At 36.6% G+C, this 26,021-nt stretch overlaps 1 protein-coding gene across 5 annotated transcripts in view; it reads left to right on the forward strand.

Moving 5' to 3' along the window:
- Nucleotides 1-3,514: 3,514 nt before the first annotated feature.
- Nucleotides 3,515-26,021, forward strand: part of TRPS1 (transcriptional repressor GATA binding 1) — a 209,752-nt gene continuing 187,245 nt past the window's right edge. For 2 of the 5 annotated variants that reach the window (XM_072151292.1, XM_072151294.1), the window contains exons 1-2: nucleotides 3,516-3,952; nucleotides 24,658-24,728. The gene's annotated coding sequence lies outside the window, so the exon portion shown is untranslated. Of the gene's footprint in view, nucleotides 3,953-24,657; nucleotides 24,729-26,021 lie in introns of all 5 variants that reach the window. The other 3 variants (XM_072151295.1, XM_072151296.1, XM_072151293.1) reach the window with 3 other exon arrangements.

Here is a 26,021-nt window from a genome sequence, read left to right on the forward strand (position 1 = left end):
TACTCTATGCATTTAATATGCACCCAGTAGTATCTATAGTATGTATCTCCCCATAATATCTACACTATGTATTTAACATGTACAACATAGTATATTTGCATAGAATATATCTATCTATGGTATATATCAGTCTATAGTGTCAACAACATGTAAGTATTATGTACCCTGTAGTATATGTATAGTATTTATCTACGGTAGGTATCTGCCTATACTTTCTACAATAAGTATTTTATATGTAACACATAATATACATCTGTAGTATCTCCAGGATGTCAATGGACACATGTCAATATCTACAATATATATTTAATATGTAAAACATCTTTTTACAGTATGGATCTGTCTACAATAAGTATTTAATATACACCCTGTAGTATCTATCTATCAATATATATGTCTATAGAATCCTCAATATGTATTTAATATACACCCTGTAGTATCTATCTATCAATATATATGTCTATAGAATCCTCAATATGTATTTAATATACACCCTGTAGTATCTATCTATATAGCTACAATATACATCTGTCTATAGAATCCTCAATATGTATTTTATATACACCCTGTAGTATCTATCTATCAATATATATGTCTATAGAATCCTCAATATGTATTTAATATACACCCTGTAGTATCTATCTATCAATATATATGTCTATAGAATCCTCAATATGTATTTTATATACACCCTGTAGTATCTATCTATCAATATATATGTCTATAGAATCCTCAATATGTATTTTATATACACCCTGTAGTATCTATCTATATAGCTACAGTATACATCTGTCTATAGAATCCTCAATATGTATTTAATATACACCCTGTAGTATCTATCTATATAGCTACAGTATACATCTGTCTATAGAATCCTCAATATGTATCTAATATACACCCTGTAGTATCTAAAATATGTATCTGTCTATAGTATATTTGATATGCATTTTAATATGCCCCATACAGTATCTACCTACCTCCAGAATGTATCTGCCTATAGGATCTTGAACACTGTCTGCATTCAGTATACTTAGTGTAGTGATCTTTTATGTACATTCTCTACTTGTAGTAGCTACAATATAAGATAATCCTTTATTAGTCCCACAGTGGGGAAATACACAATATGTATCCATTCATCCGATCTGTCTATCTATGTATCTCATCTACACCCTGTAATGTAGAGCCATTTAATCCTTCCTACCTATTTATCTCATGACTCATGTGTATCCATTATACAACCCCACTTGTATTACATAATATCCAAAATGTAGATGTTATCTATTTATATAATTTTGTCAGATGTATATTTTAATGTATCCATCTCACCTATCTACTAGCTACAATGTAACATCTATAAGACATCTACCTCTTCATCATGTAGAATGTAGTATCCTTCTACACACTGTAACAAAAATGTAATATTTCTCCATCTACTGCGTATTACATTCATTTATCTCCCTCGTGTAATATCCATCTGTCTATGTACACAGCTCCATATACTTGCACATGCATTTTACTGGACTTCAAACTTTTTTTTTTTGCAGTGTAAAGTGTATGTAGTACTTTCTCACTTCACATTATAATATTATATATTTTATGCATTTCTGTAAATGTGTTGTCTAGACGTCCTCTTATACTATATGGCTCTATGGGAGATGATCTTATAAAAGTAATACTGACAGTAGCAGATAGTATGTGACCCCCCCTAGGAGCTCAGACAATAAGCCAGGAAATATATTCAACAAGTAATATACATATGTGAAAAAATAATAGTCATCAATCTACAGAGATTTTTCTCACTTCAGTTTTTTTTTATAAATTCTAACCTGTCTATAATGTACTGAAGTAGAGAGACTGTGGCTGATATAATAAGAAGGAAATGACTGCATATAAGTCACCTGCAAGAAAACAGGTAACAGAGTAAAGTTATACATTACACACACAGTAATATATATATATATATATATATATATATATATATATATATATATATATATATATGTGTATATATATTATACACACCCATGCACTCATATATATATATATACACATACATATACACATGCACTCTCAAACATTACAATACAATAGTGAAAACTCACCCTACTCATAATACTGTACGTACAAATGTAACTCAGTCTACAGAGAGGAACAATCCATTAGATTTGCCTTGAAATGTAGTAAATCTTAATATAGTAGAACAATATAGTAACATATAATATATACCATAAAGTGACGACTCAAAGAGAATGCTACCCACTACATTAGGCAAACATATATCTGTATATCTGATACACACTGCATATACTCATTAGATTCATAGTCACAAATTACATAGATTGATAGAGACCTAGTTACACAGAAAAGTATATACTCTATGTGTATATATTAGTATAAAATACAGTCTAGTGATGGATGATATAGACCATAAAATTACACAAAAGCTGCTCAAATGCAAGAAAAATATTAGCCTTCTCATCCAAAATAGTGAAATACATTATTGTAGTAGTTTGTATGTGTTTCCATGTGATGCAATGTAACTGACAAGTAGATTGCATGACAGTTGCATGACATTACACATATATATATATATATATATATATATATATATATATACACACACATACATACATATACACATATTAAGAGTTTATCTAGATCTACACACCCACAGAAGGGACTTTGTATGGTAGACTACATTGACTATATTACTTCATATTGTTACAATATACTTTTTAGATTAGACATATGGTATCATAAAATATTTTACATTGTTGCATTGATATTTCTGCAATACTGAGAATTTTAATAATGAGCACATTACATGTTTATGCACACACTTTATTATACAGCACACACATATATATATATATATATGACAGTGTTAGCTAGATTCACACACATGCTGTATGAAAAGCCAGATAAAACAATGCATTAGCAGCACCGATGCCCCCTGTGTAGCCAGTGCACCCTCCATGAGACCCAGTGCTGACTTCCCCCATTCACTTTGTCCCATAGATCACTTGCAGTGAGTTTCCTGCCCCTCTCCCCTGTGCTCAGCCCTATCACCAGCCTCTGTGCCCCCTCACAAATCCCCTCCATCCCTCCTCCCCATGCAAAACCCACTTCATCCCCTGCACTTTACTCTTTAATACCCCCCTCTGCATTCCTTCCAATTAATCTCCAGGCAGCCCAGAGGTGAAGTAGGAAAACTTTGGTTGGAACCTTTCTTTCCTGATACATTTGTATGAAGTCCCTCCTGCTACAATGTATCCAGTGCAGAGCTGAGCAGTCAGAGCAGCCTCTCTCTCTCTCTCTCCTCCGCTTCCTGTTTTCACTATTTACAAACAACTTTACAAGGCTGAGAAGAGGAGCAGTAGCAGCTCCAACAACCTGTGCCTCCTCCACTATACACAATGCAACTTGGAAATGAACTGGAGCAAGGGGGCTGGGATGTAGCTGTGTGTAGCCCTCCTCCCCCTCCTGTCTGGAGATGGGAGGTTACTTTGCCTTTAAGCCTGTGCAGTAGAGGGTGGTGCCTTTCTCTGCTTAAGGCTCCTTTGATATTAATAGTGTTGGTGTCTTGCAACTGACGTAATGCTTGCACTGAGGTCCTGACAAGCGATAACATTTCTGATAAAGAAGTCATCTTGCTGCAATCTACAAGCCTGGGATCTAATATTAAACCCAGAGCATCCATTACTCTGTGGCTTCTCTCTTCTCCCCCCTCCTCCTCCTAGCCCCCCACTCCTTGTTCCTGTCTGTGTCTCTGCACTCAGACATACACACTGGGGGGGAACAGGAAACCTATTCTTCCCCCCACCCCAAAAAAATTAATCAGAGATCAACTCTGCAAACAACAAGGAAGCGGTTCATGGCTCGGGCTAGATCTCCACCAACTTCCACATTGCTGCTGCTGCTGCTGCTGAGGTTATTGCAGATCAATCAACAGGTAAGAAGAGGAGGAAGGGGGGGAACCTAGAAATCCAGCAAAGAGCTCATCAGTGCAGAGGAGGAAGCAGGAGCTTGCATTTGCTTGCTGGATGTCTCTTGCACTCTCTCTCTCTCTCTCTTTCTCTGTCTCTTCTTTGCTCTCTCTCTTATTCTCTGCATGGTGGGAGCTCCAGTGCCTGCTGCAGAATGTGGGGGCATCTGAACCCAAACAAGTGACTTTTTAAAAAATTTTTTTGCAATTTATCAAGACAAGAGACACAGAGAAAGAGACAGAGAGAGGAGGGTGCGAAATCCTTCTCATGTTTCAAGTGCATGGGAGATTTCCTTCTTTTTTTTTTTTTTTTTGCTTTTGGGTCAAAAAGCATGAGGCATGGAAATTGGCTACTTCAATCTCCAGTAGCCCTTGGCTTTTTTTTTTTTCTGCAGTAGTCCTGGTCCAGTCTCCAGGAACCCCCCCTTGTCTGCTCCAGGAGAAGGGTCAAGTTCACACACAGGAGGAGATAACAGCAACCAAAGACTTGTTCTGTTGTTTATTATTATTATTTTTTTTTAATCAATATTATTATTATTCTTTTTGTTTGTTGTTGAATTAAAGTAACTTCCAGGTCAATATTTTTGGAACTTCTTAAAGAAACTACTCCCTTTAAAAAAAAAAAAAAAAAAAAATTGGGGTCGTCATGGAACCGAACGTGAAATGGATTTGATTTTTTTAAAATTTTTTTAATTTTACACCTTGATATTTTCGTTCGTGGTGTGATCATGAGGAGCAGGGTGACCAAGGGACAATGATGAGCGGTAGTAAGTTTTGGAAAACTTTTTTATTATTGATTGGATTAGAGGGGGGGGAGGAGGAGGTGGTGCGATAGGAGTTTTTATATATTTTTTATTGTTTATTTTGCTGTTGATATTGTTTTGTTACATTGTAAATGAGCTGTTGGGTTCTGTATGTGACATTGTGAATGAATGGAAAAATCTGAAGTTTTTTTTTTGTGTGCCATAAATAGTTTTTCTAGTTGAGATCTGCAGGTTTTATCCCTTGAGTGATATGAAAGAAACTGCGCAAGAAATGACTCGTTACCGTTTTATTCCTAATCCCTTGTATTCTTCTGCTGATCATGAATAAATCCTCGCTATACCCGTACATGTATACGCTTATAGGGCAGTAATGGATTAATCAGGGGATGAGGCCTTGGTGTCATTGGGACGCCTGTGTTAGAGTGCAAGCTGTAAATACACTATTCCTTTTATAGTAGCTGCACAGTGTCTGTGTGTGTGAACAGTTGCAAAAGTGTTGAAAACTTTAGACACTGCTCTAGTAGGTGAACTTTTTCCATGGGCTAAGCAGCAGGTTTACTAATCCGAACCCCCCAAAAAAGTCTAATCTCCCCATATCGGAATCTATTACTATCTATCCTGGTGTAGTAGAGCTGAGTTTGTCATTGGCCTAATGAAACAGTTAAATGACAGATTCAGCTCTGCTACATCTGTATACTGTGCATTAAAAAAAAAAAAGTTGAGGTCATGGATGATGGAAGACGACATTCCTATGGGGGACCTGGATGGAAACTATAAATAGGAGTAAATCACAGAACCAGTCTTTATTACATCAAGTTGACAAAAAGGCAGAAAAAAAAGGAAAAACGTGTAAGGAAACTCTTAATCACTGTGTCAGGTATCATGGCCTGCGTTGTATAACTCTTAGTGATAGGGGGGGGGGGGGTGCAGAGAATTAAAATTGGTCTTTGGGGTAGTTTGGAATATTGGAGATGTAGCTGAGTTGACTTTGACAAGATACCTGTACATGGACAAACACAGCTCTGCTACATCAGGGATCTCGCATATAGACTCTACCTCCGCACGCAGTTGCCAGTACACAAAGGTTAATTATTTTGGATATTATGTAAACAGACATCATGTACTATTTCCTGCGAGCGCTGATGATGACAGGACTGTCTGGAAATGATAATAACCATTTTTGATTTACTTTCCAGTGCATCTTAACTTTCTGACGTGGCCAATACAAACACTGTCTCCTCCGGCTTATCTGTGTCTGAATTTTTTTTTTTTTCTCTCTTGACACCTCCGAGACACTGTAGATGAGGCCTAAGTGGGGTTGAAATACCCCCCCTGGGACATGATGGAGGGTCTGTAAGAGTTGGCAGGAGGTGGGGGGTCTACAACTATAACTAGTACTACTACTACTACTGCTACTACTTCTATAAACTTTTTCAAAAAGTCTAAGTAAATTTTTGGGAATTTTTTTTTTTAATCCGTGGCTATAGAATGTTTGTGGAAACCATGAACGGGACCAATGACACGACGAATCCACGTAAATTAAAAGCAAACAAGGACAAATTGGTAGTAAAAAATAAAAAAAAAAATGGCACCCACCGTCCCCCTACAAAGGGACATATTCTGATTTGAGATATTCAGCATTGGGTGTAAAATGAATCCATTCATTCAATCAACTGACAACTTTCCAATCTCTGTTTGCCTTTGCTTAATTTACTTTCCACAGGACAACTATTGTGGCAGCCATGGATTGGGGGGGGGGGGGGGGATTTTTTTGGCAGGCACGGACGACTGTAAACGCAGACGTTTCTGTCCCAAATATTACACCTCACAAGTCAAATTGGAGTTTATAACACGAGACAGATACTTTAACATAAAACGCATTACATTTTCCATATGTTGATCTGGGGAAGCTCTACGGGGGCTCCTGTCTGGGATTTTTTAAATTTTTTTTTGTATTCTTGCTTCAATCTCTCTGATGTGGCAAATATTGCGCTGGCAATAAAGGGGTTAATAAGACTCATATTCCCAGTTTCGTCTTCCTAGATGCTCTGGTTATAGAAAAAAAAAAAATCAACTCTAATGATAAAGACAAAAAAAATTTTAAAAAAATTCGGCATTTCCCCCGATAGGTCGTTGGCTTGGGCACCAACTTGACCTCAGTGGCCAATCCTAAATCTACACCTGTGGAATTTATCATTTTATGATGACTGTAGATCTTCAAAATGTAACAATTTTATTTTATTTTTTTGTTAAATTGAAAATGACTCACAGAATTTTGTTCGGGGTAAGTAATCAGCTTTTACACCTACTCGACCTAAGTGACCAATCAACATTCTTTAATTTGGGGTGATGTTACTCAGGACTTAATAGTCTTATTCTGACCATCATTAATACATATCAAAAAAACTTTTTTTTTTTTTTTTATTACTCCCAGTATTTTCTTCAGGGTAGGTCATCAGCCTTTACACCTACTCGATATTCGACCTAAGTGACCAATCATAATTCTTTAATTTGGGGGATTTTATTCAGGACTTAATAGTCTTATTCTGACGATCATTAGTACCTATCAAAAAAAAACTTTTTGGTTTTGAAAAATTGCTCCCTGTATTTTCTTCAAGGTATGTCCTTCGCTTTTACACCTACCTTACCTAAGTGACCCATCATAGTTCTCTAATTCGGGGGCTTTTATTGAGGACCTGTTATTATTATTCTGACCATCCCAAATTTTTTTGGGAAATAATTATGTAAAAACATTTAGGAAATTGCTTCAGGTAATTATTTTTTTTTAGGATCAACGTGACTGATCCTAATTCTACACCTGCGGATTTTATCCGTCTGTTAATATTCCTTTTATTAGGAAGAAATGAGCAAAAATAAAAGAAATATTGTCCCGATAGGAATTTTTTGGGTGGGTACTAGATTATTCTAGATTGCTGTTATTAATTCCGTGCCTTCTAAATATTTTTTTTATTGTAATTAGTTTTTTTTTTTCCAATTCCTATATTGAGTTACTCAAGGGTCCCGAATATGAGTTACTTCTCTAACTTCTCTACTTGTGCTCTTAGGCCCTCTCCTAGGAGCCCATGAGTATAACTTTATTTGTAGCCCAGAACAACAATGGTGGTGGCTTATCTGTAAATAAGCATCAATGCAGACTGGGACATAATGACGTTTTGTACTGCAATTCAATGAATGGAAGTGACGGCCCCTTCCCCCCCCCCCCCCTTCCAAAATCCTTAATAGCTTTTTATAAATAGACCATTGCGGATACTTAGTAGTATCAAAATCTTTCTTAGATTCCTTGTAGTTCTACTCTACTCATTTCTTCTTTTTATCTTTTTTTTTTTTTTATTGTTTTTTTATGTATATTTTTTATTTACCCTGGTCATCTAGTGTCAGGTCACCCTTGGGTGTTACTATTGACAGGGGGCTGTAGTATTTGGGAATTCTCTGTCTAGTTGTAAACCTGTGAATACACATTGCTTGGGGGTGGGGGGGGGGGTGTCTTAGTATTGTGGCTAGTACAGTGTAGTAGTATTGTAACTTTTTGCCTTTTTTTTATGTATGTGTGAGTTCAATAGAAGCTTATAGGGAGTCGAGGAGCTGAATGAAGCCTGTTCTTTATGTGGCTTGTGTACATGATGTAGAAAGCTGGAGACAGGAATCGGCGTAATAAAAATTTACAAATTCAGAGTTTGTTTATTGAACTTTTTGGTTTATTTTTGTAGGCAGTGTTGAGGTTTTTTTTTTTTTTTTTAACTCTTGTAAAATAAATCAATGGCTTCTTTTGTACTTTAAATATGATAATTACATCCTTTAGCATCTATCTGTGACCAGACACCCAGCGGTGGGTATTTTTATAACCTGCTGAAGATTTGTTATTTCTTTCTATTTCTGTCCCCGAGCAGCAGCCTGCGTCCCCATATGATTCTACAAGGCTGAGAGTCTGAGGTGTGCACCGATAGGCTTCCTGACATGTGAATTGTACCATTGTGTTGTTGGTGGGGGTGTATTATCGGCACGTGGACCACTGATTTAAGCTTTTTTTAAGCTTCCAATTTTTTTGTTATTACTTTTCTGTGATTTTTTAAATATATGATATATTTTTTTTCTTATTTTTATACATTTTTATGCTTCTGCATTTTTTTATCTATGATATATATTTTATTTTTCTTACGATTTTTATCCTTTTTTATGCTTCTGCATGCATTTTTGTGCAGTTGCAAAACAAGAATTTCATTTGATATTTTATTAATCATTTTTATGTTTATTAATCACGTTTCATGTCAACGACCCGATAGACTCCATTCCTAATTATTCATATAATATATAGGACTTTACCAGTTTCTTTCCAGTTCTAGGAATAACATATATTGAAAAATTTAGATTGAGGTGAATATTTTTTTTCCACGCCCTACAATAATTTTAGCTGAGGCAAGAAAGATTTATGATTTTGATGAAAAGTTATGATACTTTTAGATAGTTTTTACTTTGTTTTATATACTGTTTATAGCTACTTTTAGTACTTTTTGTTTAGTAAAATCAGATATCGGCCCAATAAGCATCTGGACAAGTGAATTTTATCTTCTTCTTTTTTTTTTTTAGTCTATGGCCAACATATTGGATGTCTCTTCTGGTTATAATTAACCATTACTATATCATGTGCTTCCTATGAATTATGCCCGTCAACAGCGTCCAGCAAATAAGAGCCCGGAGTTGTGTATATTACACAACAGGAAAATCTTTAAGGTACATATATCATGAGTGCCTGAAGGATTTGCCTCTGTGTTCTGTACAGTTTGATTAATTGCACCTAATTTTTTTTAAAAAACTTTTTTTTACGAGTACAAAAAGTGCACATGAAGACATCTCACCAACTTTTATATATATGTATTTTAAATTTGTTATTTTTTTACTTCATCTACCCCGAGCCGTCGTATGAAGTAATAGGAAATAAAAGACTATTGATAGTGTTACTATAATTTTTATTACCGTATATACTCGAGTATAAGCCGACCCAAGCATAAGCCGAGGCCCCTAATTTTACCACAAAAACCTGGTAAAACCTTTATTTTTTTTACTCGAGGATAAGCCGAGTTTGGGTTTTCAGCACTTTTTTTTTGTGCTGAAAAACTAGGCTTGTACTCGAGTATATATGGTATTTTTTTTTTTTAAACCATACAATTTATAAAAAATTCCCTGCCGAGTTCTGCTGGCACGTCCCGTTCGCTCCTTGTAATGGCCGACGCATAATGAGATCCAAATGCCAATTTTATGGGAACATCTTTAATGTCTGCGTTTCTTATTCAGAGTTGTAAAACTGATTTTTATTTTTACCTTCAGAATGGATTTAGAAGTAGAATTACCTTTTGATGGCTTCTTTTTTTAGACCAAATGGAGTCCATTAAAAAGTTACTAGTTGGCTCCTAAATCTACGCTCGGGTTGTACTCTTTCTATAAAGAGACGGTATGTGATGGTACAGGGATGAGGAATATTTTACAGCTGGATTCACTGATACTCAGGATACCTTTCTCGATCTTTCTAGATCTCTATCTAGATACTAATGGTTTGGACCAGGAACTATACGACTTAGCACCCACCTAGCACCCCCCTTAATCGTGCTCATGCTGTACTGCTCTGGATTCTCAGTTTGATATCTATTTAGAAATCCCACCTATGTCCTGGTGTCTTCTGTCCCTCAGCCACCAAAGTAGACATAATTATTGCAAGTGACCCGTAGCAGGTGATGGACCTTAGTGTAGATATTCTGTCCATCTACCTTTCTAGATACTAATAGTTTGGACCAGGAACTATACGGCTTAGCACCCTTCCTTAATCGGGTTCATGCTGGGCCGCTCTGAATTATCTGTTTGAGTTCTATCTACCTTTTTGGCAAATGCAGCTAGGTCCTAGTGTCAAAGGTATCTCAACCACCAAAGATGACTCCATTATTGCAAGTGACCCATCGCAGGTGATGGACCTTGGTGTAGATATTCTGTCTATCTACCTATCTAGATACTAATGGTTTGGACCAGGAACTATACGGCTTAGCACCCTTCCTTAATCGGGTTTAAGGTGTGCTGCTCTAGATTATCTGTTTGAGTTCTATCTTTTCAGCAATTGCCCCTAGGACCTAGTGTCTTAGGTCTCTCAACCACCAAGGAAGACTCCATTATTGCTAGAGACCCATAGCAGGTGATGGACCTTGGTGTAGATATTCTATCCTATTAATTACATCTATCTCATATCTATCTATCTATCTATCTATCTAGATACTAGGGGTTTGCACCAGGAACAATATGGCTAGGCACTCTTCCATGATCGGGTTCATGCTGTGCTTCTCTGGATTGTCTGTTTGATGCATAGCAGGTGATGGACCTTGGTGTAGATTATCTATCTATCTATCTATCTATCTATCTATCTATCTATCTATCTATCTATCTATCATCCATTTATCTATCTCTTAGTTATCTGTATCTGATCTTCATGTAGCTTCATAATTGCTCATTTCTATGCAGTATGTAATACACATCGGACTTGTTATTCCATAAATCCTTCCAAGTGTAGCCTTCACTTGTTTCGCCGTGAATAATACTTAGAGATAATTGAAGCTCCCTGCAAGGAAATGATTTATTGACATCATATGGAGGAATGACTGATCAACGCGTTTCGCCTTGTTCATAAATTTTCTAAAAATGTAATATAAAATTTTATAGTATGTAAGATATTTATCTACCCCAGTTCAATATATGAGACTATGGTAGAAGTGTTATTCAAGGGACCAATCAGTGCTTATAAGTTTCTCCGTCAGTAAGAATCTATAGCAGGATTGGCATCTTAGGTTAGCTTAGGTTAACTGAAACGCGTTGGTGGTGCCAGTTTTTCATTTCTCCAGGTTAGGCACTCCACCCATTGTAATGCCCCACCCTGCTTTAAAGGCTATAATTCAATAGTATATTGCTGGTAAAACCTCCCTATGGCTTCTGCTCAATAACTACTTGATCCTATCCAAGGACTTAGACTACCCTCAACTATGCTGCTGGCTTAAGCAACCCAAAATAATGAAAAAAATCCTTCTATTGCATGTGTCATGATGTAACATAGTCTTACATTTAGATGGGAAGTGGTGTAATTGAACCCCTCCAACAGTGAAGTCTTCAAGCCGATAAAAGACAGACGTATCATTATGTGCTATTATACTTTTAGTTGTCTTTTCAGCGTTTTATACATATCGGTTGCTATGATATCAGTACACTGGTATTAACATTACTCAACAGAAAAACTGGACTGACAGGCTTTGATGTTTCTGAGAACTGTCTTGTTCTTCTAACTGAAATTGGGGCTCGTATCGTTCCACGACAGGATGAGGAACGTTCTTGGTTTTCAGGGAATCGGGAATGTCTTCTAGGACGTGAATCCGTGCTATCGGGATATTATAATTACATATGCTGATAAATTTGAAATCTATCAGAAAGGAAGTGAGAAAGATTTAAAAAATGAGGAGGATTTAAAGGGTTTGGTCACTTGATCAGGTGTGAGGTATTGTCAAGTAGCTTCTAAAAGGGATTGACCACTTTTCCTCATGTTTTTGTAATGTGTGTGTGTGGGGGTTGCAGGATATTAGGTAATTTACCTAATATATTTAGTTCTGCTTTACTTTCTTGATATGTAAAGTGAAGCCTCCTGTGTTTTACCTCATCAGCCAGACATTCCTGAACATAAAATTGCCACAGATGGAGGGTCATGTGATCTCTAACCGTCCATGAACAATGGCCCTTCCAGGACCTTATTATAGTACTTGTGAATACAAAATAGAGTTCCTGGCAGGGCGATTGCTCTTGGACGGTTAGAGATCACATGACCCTCCATCTGCAGCCATTTTATGGTGAGGAATGTCTGGTCGAGGTAAAACTTCACTTCACATAACAAGAAAGCGGAGACCAACTATTAATGGATATATATTGGTAAGTGACCCATGATCCTGCCCCCTATACTTAAAGACACATTACAAAAAAACATGTGGTAAAGGGGTCAACCCCTTTTAAAGGCTACTTGACAATACCTCACACCTGACCAACTATGACAAGAAGTCCTGGTGCCTTTTTTTCTACAAAACTTTGGAAGACCCTTGTTAAGAGCAACCTACAACGATAAAGTAATTACTTGGTCAACTAAAAATGATCTGTCGGTGGAGCCCTACAGCTCTACTCCCACTAATCTACCATAGCTTCCTGTGGACACTTCTATGGAGGATGGATGCAGGATCCTACTCCTCCCGGATTCTACGACCCCTTCCAGAGCTTTGGCTGCATCCCACCACTGTATGCCCTACTCCTTTACCTCCATGTCCGCAAACAGTAGCATGAGTTACATTATTAGTAAAATTGCCCCTTGTTCACTATAGGCCCCATAGCAGACTCCTAGGGCGCCATTATGAATCTTGGATAGATAAGTGGTAAAAATAATAAAAATAAAAACCATCATATTTTACTACTCGATACGGTAATTATCATCACTTGCATTGGTCCATGCCCCAAGGGGGGCTTCCAATTCAGTGTGGATTGTGGTTGAGAATAAGACAACCCTGCAGGAGATTAAAGTAAACATGGGGGGGGGGGGGGCAACGTACCAACTCCATGCATTTGTCACCCTAGTTTGTTCATGTGTAGATAAGATTCTCCCTGGTGTTGGAGATGTTTGCCTGGGATGATCTAGGTGACTGTGATTATGTACATAATCTAATCTCTTTGGATTAGCTACTGTTTACTTGTGTCTTTGTTTCTGGTCGGGCTTTCCAACTATATTTTTAAGACCAATGGCCAAAGAATAATAGGTACATAGATACACGGGGTCATTTTTGAAAATGTTTTTGGTGGTATGAAGGCATCGGAGCTTGTCATGTTTGATGGTTCCTGGCTGTAGGACATCTCAGGGTGTTCTCTGTGGTTATCTAAAAGTGTTCCAGGTTATTCTTACTTTATATTATATGTTATTCTAGCTTTATATATTCTATTCTTAGCTTTATATTCATCCAAAAAAAAAGCCTTTCATCGAAAGTCTACAAAATTGTAATCAAGGAAATGTACCATGAAAATCCATCCTGATAAACCAGGGACATTATTCATAGATCCAGGGACTGTGACTGCGAATCTTCCTATATGTGTTATCCGTGGCCTCATTCCTTCTCAAATCAACTTCTAAAATTATACTAATGAGTGGCTCTAGGACAATGATGGCAAACAGAGTGCCCAAACTACAACTGAAACCCACATATTTTTCGCAAAGTGCCGATTCAATAATTTAAGCAGCAACTTATTACTCCCTGCTCTGTTACATGTTTAAATTGTATAGGCACCCGATGGATACCAATACAGGAGAAATAAGGAGAAGAAGTTTGGATTATCATTGTAGCTTCCTTCTAAGGTCCTGGGCTGCCTGAGACCTCAAGCGGCCTTGAGTCCTGTCTGGCGAACTCTGCGTTGGGGTGATGGCACGGGTGCCCATAGAGAGGGCTCTGAGTGCCACCTCTGGCACCCGTGCCATAGGTTCGCCACCACTTCTCTAGGATGTAGCAATGTATTGCCAGAGCCCCTCACTTCTGTTATTTCACAGGCTGTTACACAGTCCCCTCCTCTTCTTCCTCAGCACTGATGTAATCTCAAACAATAGAGGGTAAGTGCTACTCCACAGTAAAATAGCCCGTGATGATACGTCATTGAGGGGCTCTGGTAACACTCACCAGAGCCCTTCATAAGCATCAGTTGATTTTAGAAGGAGGGAGGCCATGGATAACAAATAGAAGAAGATTACCGCAATTGTGGTGACTGGTTTCTCATGATGAATTTTCATGGTAGATTTCCTTTAAAGGACATCTAGCACCAGGATGAAGGATTGTATGCAAATGAGCCTGAGGGACTCCAGGTTCCATTAACACCTATGGAGCCTGGAGCCCTTCAGGCTCCTTTGTATACAGTCCTTCATCCTTGTGGTAGATGTCCTTTAATTTCAGGACAATAAGTCACATATCACACCTTGATACATATTTGCATAAACGTTGTAGCTTTTCACGACTGTGATGTTGCTGCTAACCTTAAAATATAACTTCAGCTTTAACTGGAGGTTGGACTCTGTAGATCTATCTATCTATCAATCATATATCTCATATCTATCTATCATAAATCTCATATCTATCTATCTCATATCTATCTATCTATCTATCTATCTATCTATCTATCTATCTATCTCTTTATCCATCACATATATGTTTGTCTTTTCATATACCGGTACACATTTACTCTTGTAAACTTTTTCCTCATATTTTATTCAACTTTCCGCACTTGGCTTTTTTTTAATTATTTTTTTTTTAAATTTTCTGCTTACGTTTTTTAACCTGTTAGAACATTTTCCTCCATCGGCGTCAGTCTCCTCTCAGCGAGAGCTGTCTTACCAGGCCTTGTGACTAATTTGTTCTGATAATTACAGTTTGTGGTTGTCGTAGGACCATCCCGGTGTGTAGTCTGTATTGCTGCTTATTTTTCTTTTACATCAGGAAGTCGCCTGCTAATGACACTCGGGTTTCTATCTAAACAAGTGAAGTTGTCGAATATTTAGCTCTACTTAGCGCTTTCTTATCTTGTCTGCCTTGGTCCAATCATACTTGGGTCGTTCTTCAATTGTTTCCTTCGGTTTTGCCTAAAACCATTTGAAACCACCTCTCTCTCTCTCTCTCTCTCTCTCTCTCTCTCTCCGGAGCGTCTGCCAGCTCTCTGCTCGGGAGAGATTATGTCTGACAGTCTCTGTTATATAATGAACAGGAGTATTGTTTGAGCGAAGGTAACATATTGTGATTTGTGTACTTTTTTGGCAGTTGGCGTTCACTCAAGTCTAAGCCTTCGAGTGTGATCTAACATCATAGATATCTGAATATTTCTCAGCAGGCAGTATAAGTTGTGGTGTGTTTAAATCATGGCTGATAATACATATACAAAGCCCAAAATGGTAAACTCTCGCTATCTCACGCGCTGGAGGACCTTGCCTTTAGGTATCCAGAGTCTGGAAGTTACTGGCAGAACTTGGCTCGGTCAAAAAGGGACAAGTTTTAGGATTACTTTTTATTATCTTAATTTTATTTAGCAATTTATTATAATTTTTTTTTACTTTTTTTTTACTTTTTTTTTTTTTTTTTTATTATTACATTTTTGACTTTTTTGCTTTAAAATTTTGAATATTGTTCAATATTGGATTTTGTTCTAATTATTAATAATCTGCAGTAACTATAGAACTGTGAAATCATTTATATTAGGTTGTTTTTGCATAATTTTTTTTATTATTTAGAAAGATTACATTGTTTTGGTGTTTGTATTAGCATTTTGCTTATTTTATGTTTTCTCAAATCTTCCCACTGCGTTTGTCCCCACAGACGTTATCTGCACAGGAATATTTTGTGTTCATTTTTTAATTTGTGCCAAATACAATTTCTGATGATTTTTTTCTTGTGATGTTTCTTCATTTTCTATGTCGCACCCTAATGGAGTGAGATTTGTAAAAATTTTTGTAACTTTTTGAACATTTGTACTGGTTCTCCTGCTTCTAAATTGGCGCCTACTTGTCAGAATGGGAGCAGGTGATTTGAAAGTGTTAACACCGACCAAAAAGTTGCAAAAACTTATTTTGCTACTTTTTAGGGGTCATTTAGCTTTAGTCAGGACATTTTGTGCGTGTCTTCATTTTGGTTGTTCCGGGTTTTGGATTTTGATTTATCGGAGAGGTTGATATATTACCAAGCTGAGTCTGCAGATTTTTTGCAACTTATTATTAAAAAGTCGAACAAAAGTCACAAAATCTTCTGCAAACCCTTCTACATTTTCATAAAGCGACTGCAGTGAGAGTCAAAGGGGATCATTTAGGAATTTTTTTTTTTTTCTGTAATATTTGCAACTTTTTTGGCACATTTTGGGCGCAATTCATGTTTAAAAAGTTGCAAATATTAGAGAAAAAAAATGTGAAATCCCTAAATGATCCCGTTTGACTCCTACTGCAGTAGCTCGATGGAGTTTCCTTATGTGATTTGGTAGCGATTTTGGGTTGGTTCCTATTTGCTTTGGATGTGATGTTTTTCTTTCTTTTTTTTTTTTTTTTTTAACCTTTGCTCGTTTTTCCTATTAGAAAAAAAAAAAAAAAATTCTTGTAAAATTAGCTACAAAATATGCATAAAATACTATAAAGTATAGGAATAATTTAGCATAAAATTCCCGGTTTGGGCACAGGTGCACCGGATCTTGTAAAATACAGTCATTTTTTACCTACGGCGGTGCAAAACCACAAACAATATTATGTCGTGGGGGAAATAATAATTTGGAAATAGTTTAAGAACTTGATGTATGTTTGGTTATTTTTAGGTATTTTTTTGTTATTTTGAGTATATTTGTCAGTAATGTATCAGTGCAACTTATTCCTGCACAACGGAGTTTGTATCTATTACTGTACCCTGGTCTAGGGTATAGTGTAATATACCGTCAAGACATACAGTAACGTACTGTGCTATATGTACAACACACACAACAATACAGTATAGAGATGAATCACTCCGAGCTCAGAACTTATCCCATATTCCGATTTCGGTCTCTTTAAGTTGTAGCTTCTATGTTTCTCGTAAGTTAATCGGAACTAATAGAATGTTATAGAAGAGAAAAAGTAATAGAATGCAGAGGTAAATGAAGGTGTCTGTATAGTTAACCCCTTTCGTAGACGGTGTGTGCGGCATGCTGGGTCTAGCACCAAGAACAGCCTCTAGGAAAAAAATCTCATTACATAACTTGTATAACATGGATGTGATGTATACACAACGCGCTTTACTTTCCGTACACTGTGGCACAGTCGCTGTATTCTGTGTACACACCTATACTATGACTTTGATTTTGGTCACTCGTCAAACCTCAGTCATTTTGTCAGCTGAAAAATAAATAAAAATTGACACTTTGTCCGCCCACGGTCATCAAACTCCTTTACGGGAATGTAAACTTCTTATTCACCTGGTTTAATTTTGCTTTGTGCTCACGTGAGTGTATTTAAAGGGGCGACAGAAGGTGTCTGTATACTGTATGTGATTCCAGCTGTGCTCTGCCTATATGGTCTTATACACTGCGTATATCCTGACTTGTACAGGAGACTCCCGTATTATGTTGGTTTAATTATAAGACTGAATAGAAGAGGTTCATGTGATTAAGCCAAGACGTTACTGTTTGTATATAGTTATTCAGATGGATACATAAATCATTAGATATACTGATGATTGTTTTATCTATCTACTATATCTATCACCTATCTAATTAATCTATCTATCTCGTATGTATCAATCTCGTATGTATCTCGTATGTATCTATCTCGTATGTATGTATCTATCTCGTACAGTATGTATCTATCTTGTATGTATGTATCTCGTATGTATCAATCTCGTATGTATCTCGTATGTATTTATTTCGTATGTATCTCGTATGTATGTATGTATCTCGTATGTATGTATCTTGTATGTATGTATGTATGTATCTTGTATGTATGTATCTCGTATGTATGTATGTATCTCGTATGTATGTATGTATCTCGTATGTATGTATGTATCTCGTATGTATGTATGTATCTCGTATGTATGTATGTATCTCGTATGTATCTATCTCGTATGTATGTATGTATGTATCTATCTCGTATGTATGTATCTATCTCGTACAGTATGTATCTATCTCGTACAGTATGTATGTATCTCGTATGTATGTATCTCGTATGTATCTATCTATTTTTCTCGTATCTATCTATCTATCTATCTATCTATCTATCTACCTATCTACTATCTAATCCAGAACAGCACAGCTAAAGATGGGGTGCAAATCTTTGGAACCCAGGCAGTGAAGTCCCCAGTAGATAATTCGAAAAAACGGCAGCACTCCAGTAGTAGAGGAAACCAGGGTGTCGTTTTATTCCATGATGTGACGTTTCGGTATATAAGTCACCTATCACTTATTGAGAAAGGTGATTTATTCACCGAAACATTGCATCATGGAATAAAAAGACACCTTGGTTTCCTCTACTATCGGAGTGCTACCGTTTTCTTGAATTATCCATCTATTAGATAGACGGAGTAGATAGATAGATAGATAGACGGAGTAGATAGATAGATAGACGGAGTAGATAGATAGATAGACGGAGTAGATAGATAGATCTATCTACATAGAGAAATAGTCTAAGCGGGACAACCAAACAATCAAAATGGTGGGTGCATGTTTTTCAGAACCGGGTTTCAGGTCCTCCAAACTATCCAAAAGAAAAAACAGCACTCCCACAGGCAAATGATCACCAAAAGGGTGGATCCTTTATTCCATAAACTGCAATGTTTTGGCTCTTATATGAGCCTTTTTCAAGGCTCATGTATTTCAAGGCTCATGTATTTTATCGAGTAAAGGATCCCCTTTTGTTCATTTGCCAGTGGGCTGTTTTTCTTTTGGATATCTATCTATCTATCTATCTATCTATCTAACAGATGATAGATAGAGTAGATAGATAGATACATTAGATAATTGATAGATCTACTGTATCTACTTTATATCTATCTGATACAGTACATAGATGATCGATAGATACAGTAGACCTATCAATTATTTCTCATTTATGTAATGTATCTTTCTATCATTTATCTACTGTATCTATCCCTATAACACATACAATATAGAATTATGAATCCACACCTCCAATATTTTGCTGATGACCCAACTTGTCATCAGCTCTGTCTAAAACTTCTGCACAAACTATTGTGTCTCGCAGACCCCGTTGTGGTCGGGAGTCGCTGGTGTCCGTCATAACATAACAAATTGGTCTCTGGTTTATTTAGAATTTTTCCGGTTCTATGACTTAACTATGACACCTCCTGTAAGGGCACCTGTATTATTATAGAAAGTCTGATAATCCAGTAATCCTGAAATATAAAGGGGGGGGGGCAGATTTGGAAGACGCTTTTATGAAGTCTCCCCTGATTTAGAAACTACAATATTTCTCATTTTATGATATTTATTTCTTATCAATTTAAATTTTTCCATAATCTAAATATGTGATAATCTGCCAACTCTCTGGTAATAATTACTGAAGGAATTTCCCTACATTAATTTTATAACTATTTGATAAGAAATCAACATTAAGTCATAAATGTTTTACATGTATATATATGAATTTGTGCTACTTTAAAGGGGATTTCCAGAAATTACTTTCGAGGACCTATCCCCCACCAATCAACTACTGATCGCCTATCTTGCCAATAGTAATTTGATATTTACTATCAAAATCCATCATGATAAACCAGGGACATTACACATAGATCCAGGCACCGGGATTGTGGTAATCTTCTTATATTTGTTATCCATGATCTCCTTCCTTCTAAAATCAACTTTTACAATTATGCTAATGAGCAATACAGGCTCTAAGGGGGCGTGGTTTATCATGATGGATTTTGATATGGACGATTTCCTTTAATTTCATGAGTAACTATTCGCTAGTGTAAACAGAGCTTCTAGGTAAAAGAAAAAAATCGATATGTTTTCTACAAATGTGCAAATAATCTTAAAGGAAACCTACCACTTGAAGTGGCAGGTTTCCGATGGCAATACCGAGCACCAGCTCAGGGTGAGCTGGTGCCGGAACTTATTTTAGTTAGTGTTTTAAACCGCGGTATCGCGGTTTAAAACACTTTTTAAACTTTATAGCCGGCGCATGGAGGTACGCGCTCGGCACTTACCATGCACGCGGCTCTCATTCACTTCCTATGTAGCCGCACGCACGGTAAGCGCCGAGCGCGTACCTCCCTGCGCCGGCTATAAAGTTTAAAAAGTGTTTTAAACTGCGATACCGCGGTTTAAAACACTAACTAAAATAAGCTCCGGCACCAGCTCAGCCTGAGCTGGTGCTCGGTATTGCCATCGGAAACCTGCCACTACAAGTGGTAGGTTTCCTTTAATAAAATAAATAAATTAATAATAAATTATTTTCTGCAGTGAAAAACAAGAGGAGGATTAATTTTAAAGTAGAGCTGGAAAAGCATTTGTAGAATCTTAAAAGATTTTTTTTTTTAAGAATTAGAAATGGATGAACTTTTTGGGGTCTTTTGTAAGAAACCCTGTGATATTTACTACCAAGTGACTGATTGGGGGCACAGCTAGGGGGGTGGAAGGTATTGAGGTGGCAGCCATACATGTACCCAAAGACTCCTCTGCTGAAGAGAATGAGATTATTTTTTTATATTACATCTGTGCACAAGCAGATTTAGCATAAAGGACCTTAGATTTTTAAAGGGGTTGGGGGGTTTAAAGGGGGTTTCTTCCAAAAACGGTGCCACACCTGAACAGGGTTTTTACCAGTATTGCAGCTCAGTTGTTTAGAAAGGAATGAAGTGCAATACCACGCATTACCCGTAGTTAGGTGTGGAGCTGTTTTTGAATGAAAGCAGCCGTGTTTTTCACATAAGGGGAAACCCCTTTAAGTCACCGTTCAGGCTGGGCTGCAATACTGAAGTTTTTTTTAATTGCAGAGCAGAACATTATACGGATCTGAGCCTCTAACCCTTTAACTGGCACCAAATGTTTGCATAATTCATCATAATTGTTCCCTAAATCAAAAGTGTCGATTGAAATTTGTATTTTTACACTGGATTTCATAAAGATGCAGCAAATATATGATTAGGTTTAAAGAAGAATAATTTATCTGCGGCTGCCATTTGCATTTATTGAGCCTGGGCCAAATGCAATTATAAAGTTCTTTTCTGCCAAAAAGTAGAATAAAAAAACCTAAAATAAAAGGATAAAATGTGAACGGAACGAGGAAGATTTTGCAGAAAGGTGAAGTTGTGCGTAGCAGGAGATGATTGGGCCAAGTATGAGGTTCTGTGTGGCTGCCAAGGTTTGGATACTTTTCCAGGGACACTTGGTGCTCCTGGGTACAAGCATCTGTTTACTTTCTACACCCTCCAATATCACATCAACATCTTTTCTGTCAACATTTCGAAGCCATTGCCAAAGACATTTCGCTGCTGGGCCCGTACACATTTCTTGCTTATTTCTGCATTGATGTAGGTGCTGCACCTCGCTGTGACCCGACGGATCGTAATCACCAAAACCCTCCAAGAACAGGATAATTAAAGATGTCTGACCATTGATTAGGAATAAAAACTACAACAAAAATAAAGAAAAAAAAAGCTTTGAAAAATGAAAGATAAAAAAATAGGGTTGTGGAAGGAGCGAAATGAAAAAGAGAAACAAACTAATGTTGTCTTAAAGGGGTTAACAGGGTTGTCCAGGCTATGAACTGACCTGCTGGTCATAATGGTGTAAACATGGAGTAGGAGCCAGAAGCAGTTGGCTCCCTATAGGGGCTGGAAGCTCTTTGTGTACACTGAGTCAATCGGCAGATCAGTGAGGGGGTAGGGGCTACATGACCACACATACTAAAATTCCTCCCCCATGCCATCATAAACCAATTAAATTATCATAATAATTGTATACTCGTATAATGTAGAGATCCTGCAGGATATTTGGCCATTGAGCAATTTCCAATGCCAACAAGGGTCCAAAAGCCACAGACCCTCCATTCTTCTATAAGACTTAAATAATAGAACTCCCATAAAACCGACACCAAAATGTTGATATATTTCAATTGTCTAAGTTGGGGCCTAATGCTTTAGATTTTTTTTTTTTAGTTGGCTTTAAACTTCATCTTCTTTAGTTCAGTCCAACTTTTTGAAATATTATGTCTTTTTTTTTAAATACTGTAAATGAAAAATGCAGAAAGAGAAAAGAATTTAGTACTAAACTTTTATAACCCGTGACTGTATTTATGGACAGTTGACAATTTTGGGTAGTTTTGTTATAAAGCTGACCTGTAATCTATTGTGTGATCGAACAGATTGATTGTAGTGTTTGGCAATAAGAGGCATACTTAGTTTAGCGCTAATTGATAAATTATACATTATTATATTGCTTGTTGCATCATTTTACTGTGGGAGAAAATGTGTGGTTTCATGAAGACAACACAAAATGTTGGCCTCTTGGAATATTATTTTTTAATGTTCATAAATTTTTACATTTTTTTTGTAAGTTCCCTGTTAAATTATACTTACTTTATACTAGTATTGGTAAATTAGTAATTTAAAAAAATTTTTTATGTTTATAAATATATTTAGTATAGCATCTAGGCCAACTACAACCGGTACTTTATCAAAAAAAGACCCGATAAATATAGCAATATAAAATTGGAATATTTTTTAGACTTCAAGTTAATGAATTATAATGAATTTCAAAAATGTGTGTGAAAATGCCAATTTTCACATAGTAATAGTAAAGAGAACTCCAAAGTACCGTATTTTTTGGACTATAAGGCGCACAAAAAATCCTTTGATTTTCTCAGAAATCAAAGGTGCGCCTTATAGTCCAGTGTGCCTTATATATGAACCATACTTGCAGACAACAGCTGCCTTGAATTGTGCACGGGTCTGCCACCTGCTGGTCATTCATCCTTATAATCAAGTGCGCCTTATATTCCGGTGCGCCTTATATATAAACCTATACATTTTAGCAGTCATTTATTGATGGTGCGCCTTATACTCCGGTGCGCCTTATAGTCTGAAAAATACTGTAAGTTAGACTTTAGTTTGTACCTACAGCAATTGGCCTTCATTTGATTGACCAGATATTCATTTAAATAAGACGTTGGCTGAGTTGGGTTTTCTAATTATTGATAGTTTATTTTTTTTACTTTTTGTTGTCTATAGTAAATCTTGAGATGTTGTTGCCTGTGAGTAAACAGAAAGTAATGAACAACTATATAAATAAATCAATATTCATAGGCTGGCTGCCAAAAGCTAATCTCTAGACAAGCACATATGTACCAGTCTAGCAGCCTACTTGGCTGACATTGGACTCGAGGAAGGGCGAGTTCCAACTAAGATTGGTGTTTGTAATTCTTCATCACCTACTAGACATTGTAGCAAAAAAAAGTAAGGATTGGACCTGGACAAGAGGTCAGGGCATAAGGCTAGGAACGAAATTCACTTGGATCACTTGGATAGACGGTAGCGTGATCTCAGTTCAGATTGCAGCTATACCTTCTGTGTAGGCCTCTGGTATGACATACAGTATATTGTGATGTCTCCTCAAAGAGACTATACAAGAAATGAAGTTCAGTAGACCATGTCGGACTGGGTTTCCCTAGGCCCACCAGAGAAAATCTATTTGGGAGCCTACTCTTCATTATCCCCCAGGAAATATACTCTAGCAGCCTCCAAATTTTGGGTTTTTCTGATGGACCTCTGGGGTGCAGTATTGGGTTGAGCCAGAGCCCACCGGAGGATCCTCTGGTACTCTGGTGGGCCAGTCCGACACTAGATCTAAGGATATACAAATACGTAGCGAAGGCCTGTTCACTTGATTGAAAATTTGTGTAGGTTCCCAGTATCGGGCCATCCAACACAAATTTTTACCTGGATGCCCTATCTTTTTAGTGGATTCCATATGGATCGACTTTTACATTCAATGCGATGAGGATTTGCGATGGATTTTCCACCATGTGATCCAACCTTTCCTCATACATATTATTTTTTAATTGGTTGTTTTGGTCTTTGCAGCAGATTACTGAATATTTTATTTTAGGTTTTTTTTTTTTTTTATATCTTTCAAATGCTTCATGTCTAAATACATCTTCAAACTGTTTGGAGTTATAAAATGTAAAACTTAGTCATAAGGCGTTTAAAGGGATGGTAAAGACTGAAAATGCCAAATGATGCTTTCTTATTTGTCCTTAGTGCATTGTTTTTTATGAAATTTTTTGTTGAGTTTTTTTTTTTTTTACTGAATGGTAATATATCGTTCTTTTTTGTGTAGCACTGACACTGTACTCAGCTCTTTACAAAATGAGATACGGCGGTTAAGCAAAGGAAAGCTTCGTCACAGGGGTAAGTACTATGTACCTACCTGTTAAAGGAAATGCTGTGCCTTAATTAAATTCACGTGTAATTTATTTAGCTAATTAAATTATTGTCCTCAAAATACAAATATTACTTAGAAGGTACCTGCCCAAAAATAAAATGGAGCCTATTCAAGAACCTTTGGAAACCTAAAATGGAGCCTATTCACCGCACTACTGAATATTTAAGCATTCTACCATATGTCCCTTATTTCATGTCAACAGGGAGTAGATTTTAACTTCCTCCAAAAAAACCCAGAAATATGTAACAAACCCCCATGCTTTCCAATATTAAGAAAGGGGAAATACGGGGTTTTTACACCTTAATTTTTTTTTTTAGTTTTCATTTCTAGATCTGTTTATCTTGCTGTAACGTCTAGAACGTCCCGGAGCAGATGTTACAATTCATATAAAATAAAAATCATAAAACAATTAGGTCCCAGCATACATGACATTCAATATGTACTTTTGAAATTAACCCACAATCCTTAGAAAAATTTAAAAACTAATTATGTAGTTTTCAGCTTAAAAAATAAATAAAAAAATTGAAGGCTATACATCCTATACACAATACTTGAGGGACCGTACAATACAGCCAGTCCCCGGGTTACGTACAGGGTAGGTTCTTTATGTTTGTTCTTAAGCTGAATTTGTATGTAAATTGTAACATGTATATTTTGTAAGTGCAACTTCAGACAAAATTTAGTTTTGCCCCAGTGACAATTGAAGTTTTAAAATTTTGTGCTGTCAAGGATTATCAATAAAGCTTCATTGCAGACACCTTACTGCTGATCATTGTAGCCTGGGACTGAAATAAAGCCTCCAGAGAGCTTCACCAGAGGTCACAGTGGGCAAAGAGTTCTGTCTATAAATAGGGGTCGTTTGTGAATCGGGTGTCCACCTGTTTTGAACTCAACCCTTATAAAAAAAAATAATTGTGCATTTTTCTAATAAAAATCAAATAAATAAATAGTTGTGAGGTCTCTGCATCCTGACACAAGACATGGGGGACTATACTACTGTATGTAGTTTTTGTAGTTTTCAACTCATAACCCACAACCCTTAAAAAAAAAAAAAATTATAATAAATTCCCCATACAAGAAATCTAATGGAGAAGTTTCCACGAGCCAACAAAAAAAAAAAAGAATTCTATATGGACAGCACTACAGAAATCTGTAAAAACCAGGATATTAAAATTCCATTTGTCATACTTAGTAAAATATGATGCGGAGCCATTTATCCAGAAATCACAATGGATTATCCTAGACAGATTCCAATTACA

Source organism: Engystomops pustulosus, chromosome 5 (assembly GCF_040894005.1).
Source record: "Engystomops pustulosus chromosome 5, aEngPut4.maternal, whole genome shotgun sequence".
NCBI lineage: Eukaryota > Metazoa > Chordata > Amphibia > Anura > Leptodactylidae > Engystomops > Engystomops pustulosus.